Source organism: Triplophysa rosa, linkage group LG1 (assembly GCF_024868665.1).
Source record: "Triplophysa rosa linkage group LG1, Trosa_1v2, whole genome shotgun sequence".
NCBI lineage: Eukaryota > Metazoa > Chordata > Actinopteri > Cypriniformes > Nemacheilidae > Triplophysa > Triplophysa rosa.
Window position 1 is genome coordinate 20,613,628 of NC_079890.1, and position 6,632 is coordinate 20,620,259.

At 36.0% G+C, this 6,632-nt stretch overlaps 1 long non-coding RNA gene across 1 annotated transcript; it reads right to left on the reverse strand.

The window, feature by feature from the left end:
* Positions 1-1,772: 1,772 nt before the first annotated feature.
* On the reverse strand, positions 1,773-3,325 carry LOC130571377 (uncharacterized). The gene is made up of 4 exons (XR_008965082.1): positions 3,133-3,325; positions 3,015-3,028; positions 2,849-2,938; positions 1,773-2,279 (listed from the first exon to the last, which is right to left on the reverse strand). It is a non-coding gene; the product is annotated as an uncharacterized LOC130571377 (long non-coding RNA).
* Positions 3,326-6,632: the final 3,307 nt, after the last annotated feature.

A 6,632-nucleotide genomic window follows, 5' to 3' on the forward strand; every position in this document is an offset into this window, starting at 1 on the left:
GAGGTGAGATGGAGATCATTCATATTTAACAGCATGCAGACGCACATTTACATTAAAAATGCAGAGTGGTGTCTTTTAATCCAGACACTGCTACATTTATTATTAAACCTTTGTCTTCGGGGTCAGATCACAAGATTTTGGTTGTCCGTCAACATTACTACTCGCTCAATCAGTCTGGCCGACACAACATCAGATTGCTTTAGATCAACATCAATTCACCTCTGCCGTCTAAATTCATACAAATATCTAGACTTGGAATTCTTTGATGGTCAGTATGGTTGTGTATGGTTATAATTTCACTGTTTAAATAGTGTTTATCTGATGTAAACCAAAAGCTTGAAATATTTAATGTTTTGGATCGTGTTTAATAAATTGGGGTTTATGTAAATGCATTAATTTGTACCTCCACAACAAGTCTTTAAAAACTCTTGACCTGACCCTTGAAGCCATCTAGAAACCTTATTTGTGCATATGGGACTCGGGAGTGGCGCATATCATCTGCTTCTTTTTATCATGCGTGTACAGACCTGGAATGGACGGCTGTGTAAGGACATGGGTTTGATTTAAAAAGTTCATGTGCACACTATGTTTCTTTGCCTCTGGTCAAAACATGGACTTCCTGTCTTTTTGATTTCATTTATAAAAGGCCCCCAAATGTAGCCCTTTTACAACATGTGATATAAATCTTAGGAGTCCACAGAATGTGTCTATGAAGTTTCAGCTCAAAATACACCACAGATCTTGTATTATACTGTACCCTACATGTCCATTTTTGCCTGTGAGGAAAAACCATAGACTGTATAAAATATGGACGTAGTGTCCTTGACGTCACCCGTAGATTTGTGAAGAGTAAAAATGAAGCCTAAAGTAGGCGGAGGCACTCATCGCCAGCTTGTCATCGCGCGTCACTCCCGGATAATCGAAAATGGGCAAAAAGGCGGGACGTGGTTAGAGCTGAGGCGCCTGGTTTGCTGAAACCACTTGTCACTCTAGTGGCCACGCACCTACACAGCAAAATTGCCCGTGTGAAATGTGACACTATGGGTGTTCATTTAAGACCGGAAAAGTGTCTATGTGTCCACACTATGCCGTGTAAATGTTACACTTTTGATAGTGTTAACTTGTTTACACCCAATTAGTGTAACACCAAGTGTTGTTAAATGTAAAACCACCTCAACACTATTCAATGTTATTTTTGCACTACACTGGTGTTTGCATACAAATACAGTGTTAAAAATGAACACTCCTCTTTTTACATCAACACCAGTGTAATGTAAATTCAACAATGGTGAGTGTTCAAAATACTAATTATTGGCAGTACTTTCGTTGCTTTAAATAGTATTTCTGTTAATACTCAAGTGATTGCAAAAAGGACAAATGTTAGCAAGTACTGCAAAACCTCTTTTTATTGAAGTAAACCAGATTTAACATTCACAATCAAATACATAATTTACTGCATATTAAAAAAAATACAATATCACAATAATGTAAACACTGTCCATCAGGTCTATAATCATACGCTCAAAAAAGAAAATGGAAAAAAATAGTAACCACCTCAATACATACTTAAATACACTGCAGTTAAGATACTGAATAAAAATGCTTGCTTGTTCTTTACAAGAAAACCGATCATCTTACAGAAATCAGACATTTCATTTTCAACCTCAAAGCAAACATTATTCAGGTATTCAGTTCCATAGTTTTCAACCCAAGATATAGTAGAACAAGATGACACACACAAAGTTTTAGTTAAAACTTAATTACCTTCCAGACTGCAATCTGAGATTTCATTAACAGGTCCAAACTAAAATCTTTTAAAATAAAAACTCAAACAATAATCTATACCCTGTTAATACAGTAAAGAATACAATGTTCAGTGAGTATTAGACAAGGCCTAAATAGCATTAAGGCCAAGAAGAATTAAGAACAGGGTCATTGCATGATCATGAGGATGACAAGTTCTTCCATTGCACTAAATGTTCTGAAATAAGGTTGAACCTCAGTTTTGCATTCTCACTTTAGTTTTCTTGACCCCTTGGACTTCAATTCCATGCACGGTTGTTTGAATAAATGTGTAGAAATTTAACAAGGCCTCACCATAAGACAAAGAGTGCCTTAAAGAGTTTGTCCAAGGCTGCAGCAGGGGACTGGATCATGCAGGGGACTCTTTCTGGTCCAGGATGATGTAGAACTTCCGGATGCTACATTTCCCCAACGTAGAGAAGGAAGGTCTGGGTCAATCCAACTCGCTCAATGAGCATATTAATCCTCATCCCCACCTGTGTGTACATAGCAAAACATTTTAAAGAGCGTTTTTATTCAGATATTCTAGGTGTCATTTAACACAAAAGTTTCCCTTCCTTAAACATAGGTGGGGCACATGTACAAGTCTTAAAGATTGGTAACGTTTTACAATGAGCTTCAATATATATTTGAAAACAATTACGTTTTTACAACATGTGTTAATCTTAAAACAAGTTTCTAAAATTGCAAAGGGCGTTCTTCCTTCATTGTTAATTAACCAATGTTCATTTACACAATATTAGAATATATTACTATATTTCTGTTAAAATCAACGTATCAAAATATTTATCAACCTGTACATAATGAAGAGAGAGACAATGCAAGAACATACAAACTAACTGTGGACTAAAACAAATCTAAAAACAAGTACCTTCATAAACTTCACAGCATGATCTGGGCAGTTTCACAGTTTACAGTTTGAGGCAAGAGATGAAGGAGCAAGAGAGCTGCCACATCACTGTTCCATCCTAGCAGAATAAACACACACACAACCCATGGGTATACAGTTAAACTTCAAACCATTGAAAAATCTATGAATACTTACCATAATCAGACTGCTGCTGACCAGATAAAAGGTTGTTAACATGTGCAACATGTCATAGGTTTTGATGGTCAGCAATTATTTTGGATGTTCCTGTAAAACATTTCCATTTTTCAAATAATTCTGTCTGAGATGAGATGTCGTCTCCAAAGAGAGCCTTATATATTACCAAAGATCGTCAATCTATTAAAGATAAAATTATGTTAACGTTAAATATACACACACTTAGAATATTAAAAACATTGTATTCAAATATTTTATATTCTCAATATTTTAAAAGTTCTTACAGAGAAAGTGCATTGATGTACTGCATACTTGTATATCCAGACATGGTGGGATCCTCCTAACACAGCATAACAAAAGGAAACGTTACAGATAGAACTGAACTGTGATCAAATAACAGTGATGTGCTAGATGCTCTGTATATTTACATAAATAAAATGAACATGAGTATTCTGTCACCTATAACTCACCCTCAGATTGTTCCAAACCTGTATAATTTAATTTGTTTGGCTAAACACAAAGGAAGATCTTCGGAAGAATGTCAGTAACTAAACCGATCTCATCCCCCATTTACTGCCATAGTAGGGAAAATAAATACTATGGGAGTCAATGGGGGATGAGACCTGTTTGGTTACTGACATTCTTCCGAAGATCTTCCTTTGTGTTTAGCAGAACAAAGAAATGTATACAGGTTTGGAACAATCTGAGGGTGAGTAAACGATGACAAAAACCTAAAACTAAAATATTCCAGCTTTCAATATTAAAGCTTACATCTTTTGACACATTACTGGTGATTATTCTAAAAGCAGTCTTTTGCAAGCATTTGAAGAGTGTACAATTACTGTGAGGTCTGAACTTTGATTCTACCGATGAAAATTATGACTCCGGGCATCCATCAGGATCCAGAGAACTCTACCTCAGCTTGGAGGACATCATCTTTAAATCAAAAACAGGTGGACTCTCAATAAGATAGCATAACCATTCAACAATATTCAAAATAATAAAAACTCCTATCCATGCTAATTTTAAGATGCTATTATCAAGTATTCAGCAATAAGACTTAGGGATGATTGGCAGCAAGTCATGTGAGTTTCCATACAAAATATGGAAAAATATCCTAAATGTTCTCACAAACTCACCAAAAATATCAGCATCCACATTAACTGCTGCACAATCTTTTATGAGCACATTGGTTTCAGGTGGCAAGTGGAGCTTGTATGAATCTTAGAAATTAAAGAAACAGAGTTCAATGTCATGTCAACAAATTGAAATGATACATTTTTGTTTACCATTTTCAAATGCTAGTGATACTGTCAAATTTTATTAAAACACACTAAAAAGAATAATGGCTTAACCATTCAGATAATATAACGTAAGAGTGAACTTAAATGGTAGTTAAATACAAAGTAAGAGATGCAAGTAAAAGTTTAATTTTAACATTACCACATAACACATACTGTACAGGTAACATACTTTAACATGAAACATGAATAGTACACATAGGCTCATATAATTTCACAATCAAGTAATTATACCTGTTATAGTACAACGAAAGTAGTTCATGTAATCTTACATTGAAGAATGAATTTATAGAATTTACACAGTCGTTTTTCGTAGAGATTCGGATCCATTTCGGGTGTCCTCTGCACTCCGCCTGAACCAGCATTTATTCAGAATAAAACACTCGTTGTTAGGATTTGAATGTAGTAGTTATGTTCATTTAATCTACTTGTAACTAAACTAGCATATGATACCGCCGAAATGCAGAAAACCATGCGTTTGTCATGCACGTGTTAGCTGTAGCCTATTTGCAATGCTCGTTAGCTAATGACGACAGGAATAGCTAAAATAATACATGGATTATACAGGTTATCAATTGACCAAGCCATCAAGTTTTGCTTACAAATATATATGATACTTATAAAGCGTTAGCTTGTTATTATTTCTCCTGTCTGCGTCGCAGGTGCTGTAAATCAGCAGTTAGAAAGCCACTAACTTTACCTGCTGCCTCTGCATCCATCCAGCGCGGTTGATCCACCAATTATGATTAACAAAACGACAACGTTTTTTTGTCAAACAAACACAATAAACTGGATGGAGAAGAGTAGATTGTGGCATTTAACGCGTATTTTACGATGCATGTAGCACATTAGCCTACGTTACCTCGAACCAACAACATGATGTCTGAATGTGTTTTTCCATACTTTCATACAAACTGAACAGCTATCAGCTTGTTGTTGTGCATATATAAACGGGCTCATTACCTATTATGTGACAAACATAAAACGAACAAATATAATAAATATGTCATTCATTTTACCGCCAATTTTGGGCCTATTTTTTAATCGTTCTTATCTCGTGTACATAACTTATAATTATGGCTTAAAACAGTTTTATACTAACAAACTAGTTCGTGCTCTCCTTTAAGTCGTGGCCATGTTAACGATGGTTTAAAATACGGCAATTAACAGTTTAGCACAACGTGGCGATTTAACATTAACCAGACTGGAAAACAGTTGCAAAAGAAATTAAAGTGGTCACCACATCAAATTTTTCTGCATTTCGTGCATTCATTTGGTTTAATAATAATTATCATGCAATAACATCTGATTTACCTGCTGTCTTCTCATCCTCATGCAAAATAAAATGGCAGCCTTCAGACAGGTGGCAGTCATTCAGTGGAGGCGTGGCCTGATTTGAGAATACACTCTAGTTTCACACTCTTGTTTTCTTGCAGAAAACAATGGTAGTGTAGTTTTATTACTATATAGTGTTAAAATAATGTCAACACTGGGAATTCAACACCGTCCCTGAACATTTGACACCAGCGATTTTGCTGTGTAATTTGCAGAATTTTAAGGCTTAAATGGGTGAGTTATAAAAAAATTCACCCTCTTCACAGTTGTCATGAAGAGTAAAATTAGCTTTCTAGACCAAAATAATTTTTTTGTACCAGGCTGTAAACATGTTTTTTTTATGCCGTAAAGTTGCCCATTTTAACATGGGGATCAATGCGATTCTGCTCTCTGTTGGAGCCAGTCTCTAGCGGCAAGTCGATAAGTTGCAATTAAAGTCACCTCCGTGTTGGCTGTACGAGAGACTGGAAGGTTGCCCCTCGGGAAAAACAGGATGTTTGGGTGTGTGTCTCTTTAAATGCAAATGAGCTACTGGTTTCCGCCCCCTTTCCAGCAGAAAGGCAGGGCTGTGCGAGCCGGTGCCTCCAACAACAAAACTGAAGAGAATTGTCATTAAGCGAATTAGAAACACTCTCATCTTTAAAAACCAAACACGTTGTTTTGTATAAGTGAGAGTACATAAGACAAACGTGTTATTTGTTTAAATACATGCACATAGTTAATTACATGCACATAGTTTTTACACGTGACAATACACGGGACAAACACATAATTTCTATAAAAACCTAAAACTCTATGAGTGAATGCACTTTGCGTTATCTTTACAACATGCACATTGTTTTTATACGTGACAATACACGGGAGAAACGCGTCATATGTTTAAAAACCGAAAACATGACCCATTATGAATCGAGCATTTTACTAACATTCATTTGTGAAGCATCCCTGTGTAAAGTGATTTCATCTGATGTCTTCTGCACATTCTGTTGAGAAATAAAACTAACCCACAGCGGCTTCAGAGGCTCGATGTCGGGAGTAAATGAAGACTTATGTTCAGTCTTGCATCCCACAACAAAACACCTTGTTTGTTTACAAAACATTCTTGTAGCTCACTGCAAGTAGTCCCGCGTGAAAACAATGGTGGACAG